The sequence below is a fragment of the Odocoileus virginianus genome, chromosome 12, assembly GCF_023699985.2.
Source record: "Odocoileus virginianus isolate 20LAN1187 ecotype Illinois chromosome 12, Ovbor_1.2, whole genome shotgun sequence".
NCBI lineage: Eukaryota > Metazoa > Chordata > Mammalia > Artiodactyla > Cervidae > Odocoileus > Odocoileus virginianus.
In genome coordinates, this window is record NC_069685.1 from 15,839,334 (window position 1) to 15,861,118 (window position 21,785).

The window sequence follows — 21,785 nt, forward strand, 5'->3', positions numbered from 1 at the left end:
ACAAGCAGAAGGCAATGGACTGAAGGGATGAGAGCATCATCAGAAGATGGTTTTATAAAGGGGAGATAGAAAGTGTGCTATCCACCTTCTTCGTTTTTTTAAAATGTTTTTTGTTTCTTTGTTTAGTTCACCAGAACATTTACACTATCAGAAGGTCTCACTTTTTAATATCCTTAAATTTGGGGGTGGGAAAAATAAACTTTGCTCCCATTGGAAGGCCCTCTGGAAGGTCCATTGGGTTCTCTCTTATCCTGGTCGTTTTCTTCTATACATGTGTGATTGACAGCTCGGTGGGTTGCCAGCAGCTGCCTCCATTTACTGGTAGCTCAGACTCTTTACAGTGAAAGAAAAAGAACCTAGAAACCCTGATGACCTTGTGATATAGTTCATACATTCTTAGAACTGTTTTAAACGTGACTTTAGCATATTTCTAACAACAAGAACTACTTTTTCTCTTAAAAGATGATTTTTTTTTTTTTTCCAATGGAAGTTTCCATTCCAGGGTTGCTTGGGGAGTAGTGCCTCAGTTAGACATTGCCCTGAGTTGTTTGCAGACAGAAACACCAGAAATTTATTAATACGTGTCCCCACGCAATTCCCTTTAACTATAACATCTGTGTGTCTGTCACAAGCAGCTTTGATCTGATTTTTTTTTTTTAAGTAGAGAAGTTAGCGTATTTTACATATAAAAAGATTGTTACAACAGACGCATATATGGGTGCATATTTTCCATTTTTCATGTGAATATTTGCATTTTGCCAAGATGGCACACACACATACACAGACTCAAAATACTGCAGTATTACAAAATAAAAGGAGAGAGGGAAGTAAAGCCAATTTATTTATCTGTGAAAGTGAAAGAGTTATTTGCTCAGTCGTGTCCGACTCTTTGTGACCCCATGGACTGTAGCCCACTAGGCTCCTCTGTCCATAGGATTCTTCAGACAAGATTACTGCAGTGGGTTGCCATTCCCTTCTCCAGGGGATCTTCCAGACCCAGGAATCGAACCTGGGTCTTCTATGTTGCAGGCAGATTCTTTACCATCTGAGCTACCAGGGAAGCCCATGTTTACCTGTGCGATACCAACAATTAGCGGTGCTAGCGGTAAAGAACCCATCTGCCTGTGCAGGAGACGAAAGAGACATGGGTTTGATCCCTGGGTCTGGAAGATCCCCTGGAGGAGGGCATGGCAACCTACTCCAGTATTCTTGCTTGGAGAATCCCACGGACAAAGGGGCCTGGCAGGCTACAGTCCTTAGAGCTGCAAAGAGTTGGACACCACTGAAGTGACTTAAGCACAATCAACAATTACATTTCAGGTCAGGGAAACTGAATTCCTTTGGCTTCACAGGAATTCAGTCAGCATCAGCAGCCCCACCCAACCCCTCCAGGCGGCCCAGGACTGGTGAGGCTCTGAGCTAGTTTGCAGGTAGCTTCTGGGCACATCTCCAGGAGAAGCAGCCACCTCAGGAACTTTCCTAACTCTTTGTAGGGCTGCATGTTATGATTTGAATTGTGGCTTTTTGAAAGAAAAGATCCTTTATTTTGCAATAGCTTCCATATGATTGGCAGTGATTAGTGACAAAGAAATTTCTTAAAAGGTAGCTGTAAGCTCTTTCAACAAAAGAGTGAGGTTAATGTGAGCGCAGCTACAACCTCAGAATATGAAGTCTTGGAGCTCAATCTAATATTAAGCATGTTCTTTGTTCATCCAAACCACTCGGTACCTTGCTTGATAAGCTTTCAAAATTCCTTCCACTCTAAGAAGACTTTTGCACATGTGAATCTGACTTTTGATTTTATGCATTCTAATACAGAATTTATAATCATAGAGTGAACAAGTAAAATAAACAAGACTTGTTCTAATTTGTCATTAAGGATCTACTTTTGTGGTGATTTAAAAATTTGATTTGAACACAGTGGAGAGAAATAGAGAAGAAAGGAGACGATAGTGAACATTCATCGAATGTTGTAGCACTGGGCCAAGTCCTTTTATATAAATGATTCCATCTAATCCTCACAGCTTGTGAACTTTGTGGTGTTACCCACACTCACACCATACAGTGATGAAATAGCAGAGCTAAAAGGGGAATCAAATCTCTGTGACCTGGAAGCTTTTTTTTTTTTTAGTTATTCAGACATGTTGTCTGGACGGGAAGGCATCTAGGATACTATTTGACAGCATTTTTTTTTCTCAGAATGAGTAAGCAAATAAATCTGAAGTTCAAATGCCTATGTTTCCAAGGGAAGAGTAGACCCTCGTAGATGCTGAAACTCAAGTGGGCTGTGTGTGTGGGTTTATTTTAGTCACTCAAGTCATGGCTGACCTTTTGCGACCCCATGGACTGCAGCCCACCAGGCTTCTCCATCCATGGGATTCTCCAAGCCAGAATACTGGAGTGGTTTGCCATGTCCTCCTCCAGGGGGTCTTCCCGACCCAGGGACCGAACCCAGGCATCCTGCATTGCAGGCAGATTCTTTACCCTCTGAGCCACCAGGGAAGCCTGAGCAGAATGAGGTTAGACCACTCAATTCAAACTGCCAGAGAAGAGAGTTTCTGATGAGCCTTCACCAATAACATCCTCCAGTCGGCCAGGTGGCCCACGAAGGCATGGTTTTATAGGAAAATCTCACATAATTTTCTTTTTTTTTTCAATTAGTCTGAACGATGTAGTATCGAAATGGCACCAAGTCCATGGCTTTCAAAATTACGATGGGAGCAAAGCCCGAGTAAAATTGCTTGCTTGCTGTCTTGTAACTACTTATGTTTCAGCATTTCTGTGAATTTTTCTTTTAAAGCTCAAGGCTCTTCAGTGTTGGGGAAAGAAGAGTAACACAGATTTTTGCTTAGTGCTCTAGTACTGGTGATAGGAATGGCAGGAGGGCCTCTGCATAAACATTTGTTATCACGATGTGTATTTTTTAAGTAGCTTCAGTGTTGCTCTCAGACCCTAGCCATGGGGCTGATATTGGAAACCCTTGTTTAATATGGGTCTTCTTCAAGCCATACCCTCCCTACCATATGAGGGAAGACAGCACACAGTTTTCTTTCCCCTCAGTGTCAGACAAGAGTTCCAGGATCCCAGAACTGCCTCTCCCAAGACCCAGCAACTCTCCCCTGATTCCATCTTCTGGAGGGTGGCTTTTAGGTCATTATAAAGGTGGGAGGATAGAATATATTCTGTTAGCAATTCAGTACCTTAATGAATTGTAATGCTTTCCTGGTGGCTCAGTGCTAAAGAACCTGCCTACCAATGCAGGAGACGTGGGTTTGATCGCTGGATTAGGAAGATTCCCTGGAAAAGAGAATGGCAACCCACTTCAGTATTCTCGTCTGGGAATTCCCATGGACTGGCAGGCTATAGTCCATGGTGTTGCAAAGAGTTGAACACAACTTATCGACTCAACAATAACAACCTTAATGTATACCTTGTACATATTTACACATGTGGGGTGAGGCGTAAATATGTACTTCTTCCTGCAACAGTGAGCAGCCTGAGAAATACCACTTCTTTCACTGAAGCGCTTCAGAGATTTTTGTAAATAAGACTCAATGCAAAATAAATCAAAGCCTTTGGCACAGACTAACCTTTAGAATCAACTTGAGTAAATAAAAACTCCAGGACTAAAAACCCAAGGTTCTCCAGGCACAAACTCAAGACTCAGCCCACCAGTCCATGAAAAATCCAATTCTTGTTTTAAAACGCAGGTATCTTAATATCCTCTTAGGCAATTACTACTTTTGAGACTATATTAGGAGAAATTGCCACCATCTTTACATTTTCATAAAAGAGACAGATTTTACCTCAATTCTTTGTTCTAGACAGCCTAAACATTTTCATGCCAGTATTCAAGACATTTTCCTGGACATTAACACGATTGCTCACTGTCATGCTCTTAGATCACTAAAAAACTGTCTGTCCATTGAGTTCAACCATTTGTTTAAGGGAAATTCCAAATGACAAGCTTCTTGGAAAGCAAATACGTCCAGTATCATTATTACTCAAAGGTACCTAGCAGTCTCCCTTCCTTGATTTCGTTTGATGCAATGTAACATCGCGTCATTGAACATTTAAGAGTAGAGCAACAGGCAGAGATCTAGAGAGATGTTCACATGAGCAGAGATTTCCCCTTGAAAATGCTCACAGTCTGGAGGGGCAAGCACCAATGAAGCAATTCATAATCAAAGCCAAATCTGAGAATGAAAAAAGAAGAATCAAAGTGTAGGAAGAGACTGTCTGTCAGAATTAATATTTCCTTTCTCTTTTTCTGAAAAAAGTTTCATGGGGGGGTGCAGTTTGAACTAGATAAGCATTGAAAAATAAATAGGTTTATAATTGGGAGAAAAATAATAATAATGGGTAACATTTACTGAGCCCTTACTAGTTGCCAGGCACTGTTCCTATGTGGATTATATGTATCATTTAGTCCTCCCAGCATAAACAGCCCTATGGGGTAGGTAAGTATATTCATTCCCTCCCTTCTGTTGAAGATGAAAATAATAAACAATGTATAACCACTCTAAGCAGTTTGTCCATGTGAGATGCATGAAGCAACTCACCCAGAGTCACACAGGCAGTAAGGTGGAGAATATGATGCAGTCAGCCTGCCTGTAGAACTTGTGTGGTAAACCACATACTGTAGAGAGAAAGGTATTCCACACGTAACAGAAGGAAGGTGTGCCAGGCATCAAACAGCCTGAAAGGTTGGAGTGAAATCACTGGGTAAAATGTAAGAATATGTTTAGTTTTGAAAGGGGTTGTTAACTATTTTTCCAAAGTGATTGCATTAATTTGTATGACACCAGCCATGTAAAAGAGTTCTGGTTGTTCCACATCTTTGAAAACATTTGGTATTATCACATCTTTTTTTCTCTTATAAATTTTGGCCATTTTGTTGGATATGGAGTGGCATCCTATTGTGATGTTAATGTCTCTCTAATTAATTATAATTCTCTCAAATGGGTCTGTAGACAGTGTAAAACAATTGAGATCTGAAGCAGGTCATGCATACATATATGTATATGTGTGTGTGTCTACAAATTGACAAACTGATGTTAAATTTATATAAAAATCCAAAGGGATTAGACATACCCAAAACAGTATTGAAGAAGAGAAAAGAAGGGAAACTTATACTAGTAAATATAAAGACTTGTAATAAAGCACAATAAACAAGACAGTGTGATATTAGTTCAAGGATAGACAGGTAGGACAACAGCCTAACAAAGGCAAGTGCAGAATCAGGCCAAAGTTTTTAGGATCACTTAATTTGAGCAGTTTCCATTGCAACATAGAGGTAAGAGGATGGTCTTTTAAATAAATGGTTCCAGGCCAATTAAAACAGTGTAGAAGAAAAAGTTCTTTGAACCCTACTTCATGACATAAAAAATTAAGATAGATCACAAATCTATAAAACAATTTCCTATTGTTAGAAGAAACATGGGTGAATATCTTTATAATTTGAGGTTAAACAAATATTTCTTAAATAGGAAATAAAAAGCGCCAACCATAAAAAGATGGATAAATTAGACATTATTAAGAATACATATTCATTAAAAGACTCCATTAAGGGAATAAAAAGACAACCACACAGTAGAAGATATTTGCATTACATGTATATAATGAAAAAGACTTAGAGTTAAAAAAAAAAAAAAAAAACTCCTACCAATCAGTAAGGAAAAGACAGCCAACCTAACTAAAAATTGGCAAATGGTTTAGACACTTTATGAAGGAGGATAACAAATATAAAAAAAAAAAGGAAATAGAGTCTTCAAGCAAATATTGAAATTCAGTTCTTTAATTATGTACTAAAATCAAAAGATCTGAATCACCAAGGCAGATAGCTACAGAGAGAGTATATTTATCTTTAATAGGAGTACCTTCTTGGTAGGTAGCAACCTCTGAGTGCAGCTGGAATCTGGCCGTGATCACTGAGGACTGCTGGAATTTGTGTTAAGGGCTGGAGCTACCTGTCTCTCTATTCTTATTCACAGGCTTCCTTGCTCAGGGGTTTTTACTTCACTGAGAACCTTCTTTCACTTCCCTTGAGCAAGTGAAAATATACTTGTGCTCTCAAAATTGAAGAAGCCCTCTTGTGAGGATGCTTACTGTTTGGAGGTGGAAATGGAAATGGTGATTGTGTATCTCACTGGAATTAGTCAGATGTGCTCAAGCATGCATGCGCGCATGCGCACACACACACACCCACACACCACAAAAATCCTGAAGTCTGTGCAATGGAAATATACAGAATCAGAACAGCAAGCATTCCAAATACCAAGATGAAGATGTAGTCATTTTTGTCCACATCTACAAAGATGTCTATTAATAAAAAAAGAGCTCTAACTGATCTAGTACCCCAGTCCACAAGTTAAATGACATAAACCTAGGACTTTGATGATGGGAATTTGTTACCCCCGACTCTTCTCAAATTAATCATTGAACGCCTACTACCAACATAAAGCATGACTTTGTGTTAAGAAATGGAGATACATAGGTAATAGACTGCTGTTTTCCCTTTAAAAACTGAAGGAATTTCCAATCTTTAACTGGCTTTCTTGGAGGCAAAGTGATACATTCGAAGGAAGATGGGATTTGGAATTAGCCAAACCTAATTTTGTACCAAACCTACTAAAAGCTATGAAGCCAGCCTCTGGTAGCTAAATGAAAAGATTGTCCTCACACCCTCACCTGAGTTTCAGCTCACATTATTGTAAGTCCCAAAAGGAAATAGAGGTTTATAAACAAAGCCCACTTCTATTCATCCTGTTACTCACAACCAGGTAACTCGATCAACTTTTGAATCCACTTTTGGTTAAAGAAAATGTTTCCATCTTTATTTTGGTGAAGTATTGGGGAATTCTAATTCAACATCCAATTTCACTTTTAACAAGAGGAAAATTTAAATACACAGGGAACAAACCAGACTGCCTTTCAAGTACCCAAGAAAATTAGGAGCACTCAGGGTACCCCAAATCAACTGAAACATAAGAAAAGTATGATTGTAGATCTTGCAGAAGTCTTAAAGTTCACTCACCGTATGTTAGAGAGGGAGAAGGTGTGTTTTAGAGACATCTACTCCTTCGGCCAAAGTCATGAGTTTAACAAGGGCAGAGGCAAGACTTGAACCTGAAGTCCCTCAGATCTCTGCTGGTGGCCTTTCACTTTCCAGAAAGAGGGTTTTCAGAGAGCCTATCATTGCCACTACCGTACTCCCACATGTAGGTCAGCTTAATCTTCAGAACATCTCTGTTATGTTGAAACAAGGATGGGCCCCGGCTGCCTTTCAGCTCTTCTGTATTTTGGGTCTGTGGATATTAATCGATGGGCTATTCAGGAGACAGACTATAAAAGAGGAAGTGGGGTGGATTAGTGCCTCAATTCCTTTCCAGCCTTGGAAATGAAAATGTGTTTCATATGGAGAGTCAAAAAGGAATATACTGATTGACAAACAAAACTAAAAATTTTGGAATGCCTATTAAGAGCTAGCCTTGTGCACAGAAGTCTGTTTCCATTGAGAATTAACTTTCTTGGACATCTGCAGTTTTCTTACAAATGTCTGTATTTTAGATCAGATGCATTCTCAGTGCACTATAAACTCAAGTATATATGCACTTGCTTTAGGAAGAAATAACTAAATCCAGTTGGTTCCTCCAGGCTTTATACTTTCAAGAGTCATTCTGAAACTTATACATACAGATATAAGAACTGCAAAAAAAAAAAGATTTGTTAACCTCAAAAGCACTTATTGATATTTAGAAATAACATGCTATTTTAAGACTACTGGATGTGAATGCACATCACAGCTGGGAATCCAGGGCTTGCTCTTTATCAGTGTACCTTCCTGTCCCTGGAAAGCTGATAAGGATTTGGGTAGAGCCAAAGGCTCAAATTTCCACGTGTCAACTAAAACAAACAGGCACCTATTGCCTCACAACCGTGTCCAGGTCAATCAAGTTTTATTGAGAGGATTAAATATAAAGAAACTTGACACTTGTCTCTGGTTTTAGCTGTGTTCCCTTCTATAGTTCCTGGTTGCCAGACATCACTTTACCAAGGACCTTCCTGGTCAGTTCTTCCCGCTACCACACAGAAGGCAGAGTTTTGTTTATAGGAAACTATAGAACTGGTGGCTACACTGGTCATACAGAGACAAAAGCAAAATGTACAAAGAATGGAGAAATATGTCTCATTTCTCTTTCTTCTTCATTCTAGTTCTTAAAATTAGAAGTTTAAATTATAGCAACTTCCAGCTATTTTTAAGAATTCTAGTGAGATGAATGGAGAGTAGCATGGAAGCATATATACCACCATATGTAAAATAGATAACCAATGGAAATTTGCTTGTATGACTCAAGGAACTCAAACTGGGGCTCTGTAACAATCTAAATGGAGTGCGAAAGGATGGGAAGCGGGGAGAAGATTCAAGAGGGAGGGGACATATGTACATCTGTGGCTCATTCATGTTGATGTAAGGCAGAAATCAAACCAATATTGTAAAGCGATTATCCTTCAATTAAAAAACTTAAAAAAAAAGAATTCCACTCACTCAAAATATTTAAGATGTAGCTAAAATAAGATGAGTCCTTCTATCATAGTGCATGATGTACTCAAGTTGCAAATGGGTTGTGATCCCACAATTAATGTAAAATATTATTTGGTTAACACTCATTTTGGTGGAGCTACTTTTCTCATACACTCACCTGCAATACACGGTAAATTTTACAGTAAAAATATTTTGCACAGTGCTTAGGCTCACATACCATTTTAGTTATTATTTTTAAAATGTTTTATCTTTCAGCCACACTACTCATCATGTAGAAATTTAGTTCCTTGACCAGGGATTGGAGCCCACGCCCCTGCAATGGAAGTTTGGAGTCTCAACCACTGGCCCACCAGGGAAGTCCCTCTCATACCATTTTAAAGAAGCATATCGATCCCAGAATTCCAGATTCTGAAAAAATATTAATACTTCCTCTCTTAGGCGTGGTTGCAGTGTTGATCATACCTGGTTCTCTCCTGTCTCTGGGTGCTTCTTTCCTGACTCTTTTACAGGCTTCTTCTCCTTTCCTCGGCACTAAATGTGGAATTCTCAATGCTTGACCTTAGGCTGCCTTCTGTTTTCTCTTTATACTATCTGCCAGTTCAGCTTCATCCACAGCCATGCTTCAGGTACCATGTCCATTTTGACAGCTTCTGAATTTTTATCTTCCCTTCTGAACTTCTCCAAGATCTAGCCACAGTTTCTCCATTTGGAATTCTCAAAGTCATCTCAGATTAAACACATCCAAAAACATGCCTTCTCTCCCAGATTTGGGTTTCTTCCATGTCTCCCCAGCTCAAAGAATAGCTAGCTCTCCCATTTGTCCAGGTGTGGAGATCAGAAATCTTAGGGTCGTTCTTAGCACCGACCCCTCCCTCAACACTCATGTCCCTACACAGTCTGTCAGGTTTGACCTCCTAATCTATCCATTTCTCTCCAGTACTCTTCGAACATTCTGTGTTCTTTGTTCCCACAGGGCCTTTGCCTGTACTGTTAGAACCAAATCCCCTCACTTGAACATTTATTTTTTTAAAGAAAGAAGTCATCTGCAGTAGTTGCTGATCTGTGGACTCATTCAGGCCTGGAGGAAAGAAGCATAGAGGGTAGAATTTTGAAGCTCTTCTGCAAAATGCAAGGTAGAGACCAATTTCTTATGACAACCAGGATTAATGGTTCTGTTACAACGGCAAGCACTTTTGAAGTCCATAAGTCTCAAGACAGCTTCTTAAAAAAAACAATCCAGCAAGGACAACTGTGTAGTTAAAAAATACAAAAAAGAATGATTAAAAGACATAGAATTGATGACACAAGAGTCATTAATAAGAATCCTGTCTCCATCATTCCTTGGGTCTGTAACCTCTTACCTCACGAGTATTCTCATGAACAACTATCTTTTAGAAAATTTTCAGACATGATGCTATTAGCCATATCTGTATAAAGCCATATAGAAAATTATAGTCTTGACTTTAAAGTCCAAGGAGGTTATAATTTCCTGCCTCCTCATTTTTCTTCTCCCACCTGTTCTGAGAAATTTCCAACCCATTAACCAGAGTTCAGCTTTAATGTCAGGCCTCCGGAAAACGTGTCCTGACTCCTATCCCTATGGCAGGCTCCTTTGTAGAACATTCCCAGAGAATCTCATTCCCTTTCTTCTTGAAGGTCATCTCAGTTTGTAACTGAACATGTATGGTTGGAGATTTTTACAAATTCTTATTTATCTCTTCAACTATACTTTAAGCCTCATGAAAATACGGAACACATATCTTTTTCTCTGCAGCCCCAGATCCCAGTGTTTTGTTTGTTTTGTTGTTTGTGTGTGCTCAGACATGTCTGACTCTTTTTGACCCCATGGACTGTAGGACACCCACGGCTCCAGACCAGGCTCCTCTGTCCATGGGATTCTCCAGGCTAGAATAGTATTCTAGTGGGTTGCCATTCCCTTCTCCAGTGATCTTCCCGACCCAGGGGTCGAACTCGCATCTCTTGTGTCTTCTGTATTGGCAAGCAAGTTCTTTACCACTAGCCCTACCTGATCTCAGTGTGACACCCTGCAAATGCTCAGAAATGTTCGTTGAATGCTATGGAAGGGATGGGCTGAAAACTACAAGACCACTGTAGGTCTAACATGTCTTTGAGAAACTGAATTCAAAATTCTAATTGGTTTCTGGTACACAACCCCCTTCCATCCCCTTACTCAAAGACCTGCCCTTCTACCCCTGATCTTGATGGGCTTTCCCTGTCTGCAGACTATTCTGGGATTTAACCAGTGAGTGGTGTTCTAACGGGATAAATCAAGGGCTCGGGGGCTTCCCAGGTGGCTCAGTGGTTAAGAATCGGCCTGCCACTGCAGGAGACACAGGTTCGATCCCTGGGTTCGGAAGATCCCCTGGAGAAGGAAGTGACTATCCACTCCAGTATTCTTACCTGGAGAATCCCATGGACAGAGGAGCCTGATGGGCTATAGTTCATGAGATCACAAATGAGTTGGACACAACTTAGCAGTGGCTTAAAACGCACACAAATCAAAGGCCCTCTCAGAACCAGGCTGGAAAAGAAGAAAGGCAAGAATGAGAAAAGACCTGTAAGGGGAGCTGATTGGAAATAGAGTGCTGGGCACAGTGGGGCAAGTGCCCTTAGCTGTGGGGGCTGCATGATGGCACAGGAAACCTTGGGCTGCTTCCTGTCTCCCTGCAGTGGTTGACCTGCCCATTTACTTCCATCCCCTGTGGAATTGAGAGCATACTCCTTGAAGAGCTTAAATATCACAACTGGGAAGAACCTTGGAAATGATGAAAGCTGACTTCCTCACTGAGGAAACGCTGGCCGGATGGGGAAGGAGAATGGCCCGAGGTGGCAGAGCTGAAACTAGACCAGGAACTCAGGCCGCTCGGCCCTCCCTCTGCAGCTTTCCACTCGGCACTACCTCTGGCTTCGTTCGGAGCTGCTAGCCCTGTTCAGATCTTAGTTATGTCACTTGGTGCATGCATTAGTCCTCCTTCAAAGGTTTAGCAATTTGTCAGTGGGATTAAGCTAAGCCATATTATTTTCAACGCAAGTCGAGGGAGGAGAGGCATTCTCTGAGCTGAGAAACATATTGAGTAATTCGCAGGGGAAGCATTTCCCTAAGACAGAAATAGTGGGTGTTTATGTAACCACAGCATCTTGACCCAAGCTCTTTATCATTTAGTGTGGCATAGTTGAAGATAGTGAGGAGAGGAAGGAGGTCGGGGAAGGAGGTGGATTAAGGGCTGACATCATAGATCTGTTCTTAGAATGAGAGGCTGTTGATAGAACTAGGGTAGGAGTCAGATAACCTGTCCTGGTATGAGCTTAATGAAACACAATCAAGGCTGTGTTGTGCAGGCAGCTTTTATAGTACAGAAGTTCAAGAAACCCTCTGATGAAAAGCATTACTAATTCTTAGAACTGTAACTCTTCAATTACTGCTGCTTTGACTAATAATCTTTGCTTTGTGTAATAATCTATAATAAAATCATTTGCTCTCTCTAAGTAAACCTGAGATAATCTTCAAACTGAAGTAGGAACTTATACCATGAAATGATCTCAGGTGATGTGGGCATCAATAGTATAGAAACATACACACACTTATATATTAGCCACATCAAATCCATCATTTCACAAATGTGATTCATCTGTATGAAAGCAAAAGCTCAAGTGAGTGAGTTTAAATAAAAACGAAGTGTGTTGTATTGTAAACGGCTTAAAATTCTTTTCCAATAACAAGTATTTGTAAATCATTGAACAAAATTTAAATAGATTTCAATTACTGATACTATGTTTAGAATTTTGGGCTATGCCTTTAAAAAAGAAAACCCTGATTTTTTGAGAAAGTCTTTTCCAGTATAAAAAGAATACTCTTAATTCCTGTAACCCTCCTTCATTAAGTATATTTACTCTTTTGCATACATTTAATACAAAAATGTATTGAGTTAGTTTGGATATTGTTTTAAACCAAAAGTAGGAAAAGAAGTTCTGTAAAGAACAGAAGACAAACTGATGGAAAATAGTAAAAGGAAAACTAAAAAAAAAAAAAAAAATTAAATTTGGTTTTACTTTTAATCCTCCTTAGAGATTATATAAACTATTTCCATCTTCTTTTAAAGTTAAGAGTGGGAAACACAAATCTCTATTAAAAATCATTGAAACTGAAAAAAACAGGAGAGAAAGGAGTAGAGAAGAAAAATGAAGAGGAGGTTTTATAAGAATGAGCAAGAATTGGAGAAACGGGAGAAAGAAAGAAGCTGGTGAAAAAGAGAATAATAAAGCAGTATCTATAGAGAAGAGGCAGGATATACTCCCAGAGTTATGCTTTTGTGGAACAACACAGAATTTAATTCATTTGAAGGATTTTCAATTAACTTTTAAAGGAAGGTTACATTTTATGACTATAGGCAATGTGGAAATATGAGCTCTTGAAATTTTTCTATAAACCTAATCAAATGTAGATAGAGGAAATTTTCTAGTCCTATATGTTAAGTCTGTGCATTTCCACATTTTCCAACATAGTTATCCAATTATAAGCAAACTCAAACTAATTTCTCTAATTCCTTTTCGGTGTTGCAATTTTCAAAAGGCCACAGATAAATTAGTACTGAATGAGTCACTCTGGTAGTTACTATGACATAAGACTTGAAAAACTCAACTGAGAAGTTTCCATATTGTTATAGTTATTTATATTCAGTGCCATTTGTAATTGTAGCTAGTTAAAATGACTTTGAATAAGGATGATTATCTTGAGAGTTTAACATTTATGAAGCCTCCCAAACAAAATCCATATTTAAATATAACATTTTAGACAACATCTCATTAGGGCTGCAGGGCAGCCAATTTTTAACAAATCTTACTACCTTTGTCTTGACCTACGTGTGTGGTGAGAACAAAGTCAAAAATTTTAATAGACAGTTGTATTTGTCTTGAAGTTGATATCATTTGAACATCCTTTGATTTGTGCATAAAAATTTAATTTCATTTACTTTTAATACTCTGAAAGTTATTAGTCTTAACAGCTGCCTGGCAATTTGTTGTTGCTCAAAATTGAATATATTTGTTGATAAACCAATATATTAATATCTTGCATACTTACAGTTTGTAATAAGGATTCAAGAGGTAAACCTATCTCATCCAGAGCTATAAAGATTTTCCAGGATTAAGAAATTAAGAGCTATAAACCAGAATTCTTCCTTATGTATACTGACTTGAGAAGTCAAGAAATGTATTTATGAAATTTGTGTTTAAATAGCTTATCATTCTTATTTTTGAACTACTTAAGTGAGTAAAATTTGGCATACATTCAGGACTATCTACTAGAAGAGATTCAGAGGCAGAATTTCTCTGTATTGATTTCCTTTAAGAGGCTTACTTGCCTTCCAGAACTGATTTTCGAGTCCATCTCAGTCCTCATCTGATAGAGCTCTTCCTTCAGCTTTGCTTGGGATGAATACAGTGAAAATGTGTTCTGTTCAGAGTTAAGTATGAGTTCAATAGTCTTGAAATCATTACCCGCAATTCTGAGTTACATTTTCTCTTGAAACCACATGCTTCAGTGTTTGTCACAAACAACGTTATTCCCCTAACTTTACTGTCAGCAAAAAAGTTATCTGTGTCCTGACCAGGAGGATATCCATTCCTAGGTATTGCTACGTCATTTATACCCTTGATAATAAGAATTTAAACCTTAAACTGAAAAAAAAAAAGTATCAGCATTTCAGTTAGACTTTCCAGTATTGCTGTTTCACTGTGATGTATGTTTCAACCACAGGAGTATTTCTGGATCTTTCTCTTTCCAGCTTTTGAATCAACCCATCAACAGAGTCAATTCTTTAGTGATACCTGAACCATGTGAGTTTCAGTCAATACCACCTTTCTCACTTTGATAACAATAAGAATCATCAGAGTTTTGTTTGCTTTTGCAATAGATTTCCCTCTTTACTGCCCTTTTTTGGAAAGTCAGGGTTCTTCTTTTTTCAATTTTTTTAAAAAGCTCAAATTTCCTACATTTTTATATATCTGAGGCTTTCTAGACTTTTTTAGTTTATTTTTTAATTTAATTTATTTTTGCCCACACCACATGGCATGTGGTACCTTAGTTCCACTACCAGGGATCAAACCCATGCCTGCTGCATTGGGAGCAGGGAGTCTTAACCACTGGATCACCAGGAAAGTCTCGTGAAGTGTCAGGGTTTCAGAAAAGGTGGATTTTCAGAGTAGTTAATTCCCAGAGTAGAATCTGCACCACCTTCCCTACCTTCAGGGAGGCCCATAATACTCAGGGTGGGTGTGGAGGGCATTGGAGGGGGGTAGATTCTGTGTCTGCAGTCGCTACAGCTTCAGCCAGCTTCACAAGGCTTTGCCATCTCCAGTAGACCCGTCCTAACTGATGGGGAACTCCGAGGTTACGGGCTGCTATTTATCTCTCACAAATATGAAACTGCACTATTTTTAGAAGCGAACTTGACTCTTGGCAGCGGCATATTTTTGCTGTGTGTCACAGATCTTGGAACCCGCAGGTTGGAAGGAGCTTAGAGATTCTTGAGACAAATCTTGTAGAGGCTGATAGTTCAAGGTCACAGACAGGAGGGCCATCCAGAAACCAGGATTCTGGGTTATTACATGCCTTTGCTCAGTTTTACCTAGTACCCGCCTGTTGTGTTTCTGAGGTGCTCCTGGGCAGGCCAGGCATTGCAGTGAGCGCTTGAGCTTGGCTCTCTCTGGCTGGAGGATAAGCACTGGCTTAAAGGCCTGAGCACTGATCTCACCCCAGGAGTCCATGATGCTACCTGTCTTAGCCAGCTGGGGCCGCCGTATCAAAATACCACAGGCTTCCCAGATGGCCCAGTGGTAAAGAATCTGCCTGCCTATGCAGGAGATACAGGAGACTCGTGTTTGATCCCTGGGTTGGAACAATCCCCTGGAGAAGGAAATGGCAACCCCCTCCAGTATCCTTGCCTGGGAAATGCCGTGGACAGAGAAGCCTGGTCGCAAAGAGTCAGACATGGCTGAGCAACTGAGTGCAAGAGGCTTAAACCAACAGAAGTTTATTTTCTTACAGTTCTGGGGGCTGGGAATCCAAGATGGAGATGCCAGTAGGGTTGGTTTCTGGTGAGAACTCTCTCGCTGGCTAGTAGATGGCCGTCTTCCTGCAGTGTCCTGACATGGTGGAGAGAGAGAGAGAGATCCGATGTCTCTTCCTGTAAGAACAACAGCCCTGCAGGATCAGGGCCCCATGCTTCTCAACTCAGTGAACCCGGATTACCTTCTTAAGAGCTCTGTCTCCAAATGCAGTCACTTTGGGGGTGAGGGCCCTGACAAATGAACTGGGGGGCACAATTGAGTCCATAACAGTACTCAGCCATTAAATAAAATCTGCAGGGAACTGGACTGGACTCTTGGTTGGATAACATTATTTTACCTTGTTATCTACCTGGAAGCGGTTTTTCTATTAGAGGCTCTTTAGGGAACATTTATTATCTCAGCTTCCTAAATTGAAGTCAGAGTACAAATTTATCTGGAGTCTCTGACAGCACTGGGCCATTGGACCATACTTTGATAGTAATATTTGAACAAGTGATACGTACGATAGTATGGAATTAAAAAAGGTACAAGTGAAAAGTATGTCTCTCTCACTCCTCTACCCTAATCTGTTAATAGTGATTTCTTTACTTTTATAGGGTGGTTTATGCACTGACAGACAATCTGCACATAGTCATTTTTTTTTACACAAATGTTAGCATATTGTACTCACAGTTCTAGACTTTACTTTTTTCACTAAACAATAAATCATGACAATTATTTAACATCGTGCATGTGAAAATAACACATTTGTATAGTTTGCCTTCTATTAATATAAAATATGCATGTGTGCATGCTAAGTCACTTAAGTCATGTCCAACTCTTTGTAGTTCTAAGGACTGTAGCCCTCCAGGCTCCTTTGTTCATGGGATTCTGAAGGCAAGAATAACTGGGGTGGGTTGCCATGCCCTCCTCCAGGGAATCTCCCGACCCAGGGAACGAACCCACATCTCTTATGTCTCCTGCATTGGCAGATGGGTTAGCTCCTGGGAAGCCCATAAAATCTGTGAAATATTTCATTGTAGATATATCATAATTTTCTCACCAATCTCCTTCTATTGTCGACCTCTTTGATTATGTTTCTTGATTTTAAATTGTAACTCTATCAAATATACAAATGAGACTGCAGTGAGATTACCTTTATAAACATTATTCACATATGTATACTCATGTACATCCTTAGGTAAGTTCCTAAAAGTGGAATAGCTGTGTTAAAGGTATGTGCATTTATGGTTTGCTGGAGATGACCGTATTGCTCCCCATCCTGTTTTTTCTTTTTTAATTGTAGTGTAGTTGTTTTACAGTGTCGTGTTAGTTACTACTGTACAACAACATGAATCAGCTATATGTGTTCATGTATCCCCTCCCTCCAACCCATCCCTACCCTACCCCTCTAGGTCATCACAGAGCACTGAGTTGGGCTCCCTGTGCTATAGAGCAGCTTCCCACTAGCTATCTATTTTATACATGGTAGTGTATGTCAGTCAGTCAGTCAGTTCAGTCGCTCAGTCGTGTCCGACTCTTTGCAACCCCATGGATTGCTGCATGCCAGGCTTCCCTGTCCATCACCAACTCCTGGAGCTTGCTCAAATGCACGTCCATCGAATCGGTGATACCATCCAACCATCTCATCCTCTGTCATCCCCTTCTCCTCCTGCCTTCAATCTTGCCCAGCATTAGGGTCTTTTCTAATGAGTCAGTTCTTCACATCAGGTGGCCAAAGTATTGCAGTTTCAGCTTCAGCATCAGTCCTTCCAATTAATATTCAGGATTGATTTCCTTTAGGGTTGACTGGTTGGATCTCCTTGCTGTCCAAGGGACTCTCAACAGTCTTCTCCAACACCACCATTCAAAAGCATCAATTCTTCAGTGCTTACCTTTCTTTATAGTCCAACTTTCACATCCATACATGACTACTGGGAACCATAGTGTTGACTAGATGGACCTTTGTCAGCAAAGTAATGTCTCTGCTTTTTAATATGCTGTCTAGGTTGGTCATAGCTTTCCTTCCAAGGAGCAAGTGTCTTTTAATTTCATGGCTGTGGTCACCATCTGCAGTGATTTTAGAGGCCGGAAAAATAAAGCCTCTCACTGTTTCCATTGTTAGTGTATATTGGTATACACCACCAATGTTAGTGACTGAACTGAACTGAACTGAACCAATGTTAGTATAATGTGTTCCATGGGTAGTGTATATGTCAGTGCCATTCTCCCAATTTGTCCCACCCTCCCTTTCCTCCCCTGTATCCACTTGTCCATCCTTTATGTCCGCATCTCTATTCCTACCCTGCAAACAGGTTCATCTATATAAATGTTCATTAGTAGTCACAATATTTGTTTCCCTCTTTTTGACTTACTGCACTCTGTAAGACAGACTCTCGGTCCATTCACATCACTGCCCATCGTGGTTTCTGGGAGAGGGTTGTAACTGGATCTCAAATGTGACGGTTTCCTGGAAGCAGAGAAACTGCACAGATTTGCTGTGTGCTAGTCTCGTACTCTGGAATGTTCTCCCAGGTTCTTTTTGCCTCATTATCCCCACCTCAGACTCTTCTGTTTCATGAAGTTTTCCCTGCTGACCATTTTCTTACTTTTTTTCTTGGTTCATTCCACACAACGATCCTCTGTACATGGAATCATGAACTCTACCTACAGACAGGACTCTCTAACACTTTGCTAAATATAATTTTTCTCTTCAAATATTTCTTGTATGTATACTATTTCCCTAACTAGATGCCCTAACAAAATACCAACATTTACTTTGCTTTTATAATAGCAGCATATAATTTTTAGAACACTTAATAGGATAGAAAAGAATTTTTGCTTTTCTATCTTATTCTTTCCTCTATGTTTTGAAGTAGCCATAGCAATAATAATGATAAAACATGTACATATTTACATAAATTTTTAATAATGTATTAGTATGATATGTAATTAATATATAATTAGTATTGTTATTATTTCATCATAGAGGTGAAGAATTTGAGATACAGTGAGATTTAAGTGCCCGAGTCACCTCGCTATGAAATGGTAAAGGCAGAACTTTAATCAGTGTTAACTATTCTAAACCACATTTCCTTTCCACTGACTCATGCTTTCTTTTAATATCTAGTGGTGCTGAGCATATAATAATAAAGAGCTATAGACTGTTGTTTGGTCGCTAAGTCATGTGCAACTCTTCTGCGACCCCATGGTCTCTAGCTCTCCAGGCTCCTCTCTCCATGGGATTTCCCAATCAAGAATGCTCTTCCCTTCTCCAGGGGACCTTCCAGACCCATGGGATGAACCCGAGGCTCCCGTGTTGGCAGGCGGATTCTTTACCACAGAGCAGGGAAGCCCCTACATTAGGGTGCTTTCCTTCAAAGATGACCCCTTATAATCCCTTGTAAGCTATAGATTAAACATAAACTTCCCTCCAGATGATCCCAGTGAACGCCAAGTGGGTGACAGACTTGGGAGGAAATACACACTGCTCTCTTACTGCAGGGAACCTAGCAAATGGATCACTTTGCCCTTCAAGGCAGCCAGTCTTCAGAGCATTTTTGCATTTTTGCATAGTGTGGGTTTCCTCGCTCCCAGGCCTTGCTTTGGTCTTGATGCCTTTTAAATGTGGATTTTGTTGTGGTGGTGCCCAGTGCCACAATGAGGTCACTCACCGTTCAGTATTAGCCTCTGGCCTGAGTTTGTGAGGGCTGGTTGCACAGGCAGTGGATTAAGTATGTAAGCATCAACTCCACAACCAGTACTGGTATTTATGATAAATAAACCTCCCAATGAGTCTTATTCTGACCTCTGACTTGCATCCTTGGTCTGATACTCGACTGGGATCTAGAGTAGCCTCTATGGGATCCTTTGGGTCTTTGTCTTCAAGACAACTTGGTAACTAATTGCGAGGACTGGGGGAAGGGAGACATTAATCTGGCTGCAGCTTTCAACACTTTACCCTCTTAAAAATCTTTCCGGATTTGGCAGGGCTATTTTGGAGCTGGCATGACCTTGGATTTCCACTCTAAACATGGTTAATCTGCCGGCTCTTGTTTGATCCTTTCCACGAGCTGCTCTCCTGGAGGAACTAGAGGCATGCATGTCTCCATGTGGTTTGCAGATGTCTGGAGGGAACTGAGATGGAGGGGGTAATGATTTAGAAAGCTCTTCCATTCTCAGATGCTGGTGGCAGCTATATTTGGACCCTAAGAGGCAAGTTGATCACTGTTATGCCAACAACACTCACACAGGCAACTTTTATTCATGCCAGAATGGACCAGGCCTGTCATCCCTCCTGGGCCAATGTTTTAGGATAAGTGGCTGTCACTGCCTTACTTCGAATTCTCTCCCCCAAGTTCTTGCTGTTGATTGCATGCCTGCCGGGCGGCTGGGATTTGGACTTAGGAAGTGGGCATTGGGGGCGAGGGCGGTATAGGAGCTAGTAGGAAGGGAGGGGAAAGAAAGCAGAGAGGGAATAACCATCTTTCTCAACTCAGAGATAATGACTTCAGTGTTTGTTGAAGTCAGCACCAGGCTGAATTCAATCTATTCAAGCAATATAAAGATCTTAGAGAAATCATAAACAATTTCCCCAGGCCACATAAACCCCTGAGAAAATCAGGAGCTCTCACTATCATCAGGGAAGACCTGCATGCCCCTGGGAAACCTATTCCCAAACCACGTTTTACTGCCACCCTCGCTGTGGTGGACAGGAATTATTGGCCCCCTAACAAAGAGGTCCATGTTCTAGTCTCCAGAACCTGTGAATACATTGTCTTACGTCGCAGAAGGGACCATGAAGATGTGATTGAGGATCCTGAGATATGGAAATTATCCTGGCTTATCCATTGTAACTATAAGGATCTTATAAAAGGGAGGCATGAGGGTCAGAGAGAGGGAGAGATATAACAAGGGAAACAAAGGTTGGAGTGATGTGGCCACAAGTCAAGGAATGCAAGCCACCTCTAGAAGCCAGAAAAGCCAAGGAAATAGGCTTTCCCCAAGAGCCTCCAAGGAAGCACAGCCCTGCTGACAGCTTGACATTAGTGGCACCCATCTCAGACTTCTGAGTGGCACCCATCTCAGACTTCTGATGTCTAAAACTGTTCAGTTAATGAATTACTATTTTTAAGCCGCTACATTTGTGGTAGTGTGTCACAGCCATGATAGGAAACAAATACACCCACCAAGAGAGATTTTGACACCTGCAGGGAAAATGATCACTCCTGGGGGCATCATCTCCAAAGCCTCTCTACCTTTCATGGATTCTGGGGAGGACAGTGGATGCCACAGGGCCTGGTCACCTGTTGCTCTGTGGACATCACAGTGATTCAGTATTTTTATAGATTATATGTGATTGAAAGTTATTACAAAATAACGGCTGTATTCCCCTGTGTTATACAGTATATCCTTATTGCTTATTTATTTTATGCACATTCCTTTGGGTCAAGGAATCTAAGACCTTGAAGAATTTTTCACATTATCAATAAAATCCCTTCCTCTTGGGAGAAAACCAGGTATACTATACTAAGTATACCTTCAGAAAACATTTTGTTTTTTCATTTTGTGTGTGTGTGTTTAAATATATATATAATTTTTATTTGTTAGTTATACTCCAATAAGGCCAGGAAAAGTAACAACCAAACCAGCTGGAAAAAAGGCAATATCACCATCCATATTTTGTTTGTGAATTCATCTTTTTGTTGAAAAATCTGTAGTTCATATATTTTATTTCTATTAGTATTTCATGATAAGTATATTCCACAAATGATTTACCCATTCTTTTGTTGTTAAGCATTTCAGTCGTTTCCAGTTTTTGGTCTTTATAAGTTTTTCTCCAGTGAATATCTTTGTCATCTTTTTCCTTAATTTTTTAAGTTTTATTCAACTGTAGTTGATTTACAATATGAATTTTAGGTGTACAGCACCATGATTCTATATTCTGATAGACTGTACCCCATTTAAAGTTACTACAAAGTAATGGTTATATTTCCCTGTGTTGTACAATATATCCTGTTGTTTACTTATTTTATACCTAGTAATTTAATCCCATGCTCTTCTCCTTCCCTCTCTCCACAGAAAACATTTTGCATTCTTTTAAGAATTTTAGTTCTCAAAGTGATCCCTCTCTGAAGATTTTACCTCTCTGAAGATGAGAGTATTAGCATGA

At 40.0% G+C, this 21,785-nt stretch overlaps 1 protein-coding gene and 1 long non-coding RNA gene across 2 annotated transcripts in view; one reads left to right on the top strand and one right to left on the bottom strand.

Annotated features, from left to right (window-relative positions):
- Positions 1–21,785, top strand: part of RNF150 (ring finger protein 150) — a 265,783-nt gene that overhangs the window by 121,492 nt on the left and 122,506 nt on the right. The gene's annotated exons all lie outside the window — the stretch shown is intronic.
- Positions 5,782–9,790, bottom strand: LOC139037738 (uncharacterized). Its single transcript, XR_011490617.1, has 2 exons — positions 9,008–9,790; positions 5,782–7,344 (listed from the first exon to the last, which is right to left on the bottom strand). It is a non-coding gene; the product is annotated as an uncharacterized lncRNA (long non-coding RNA).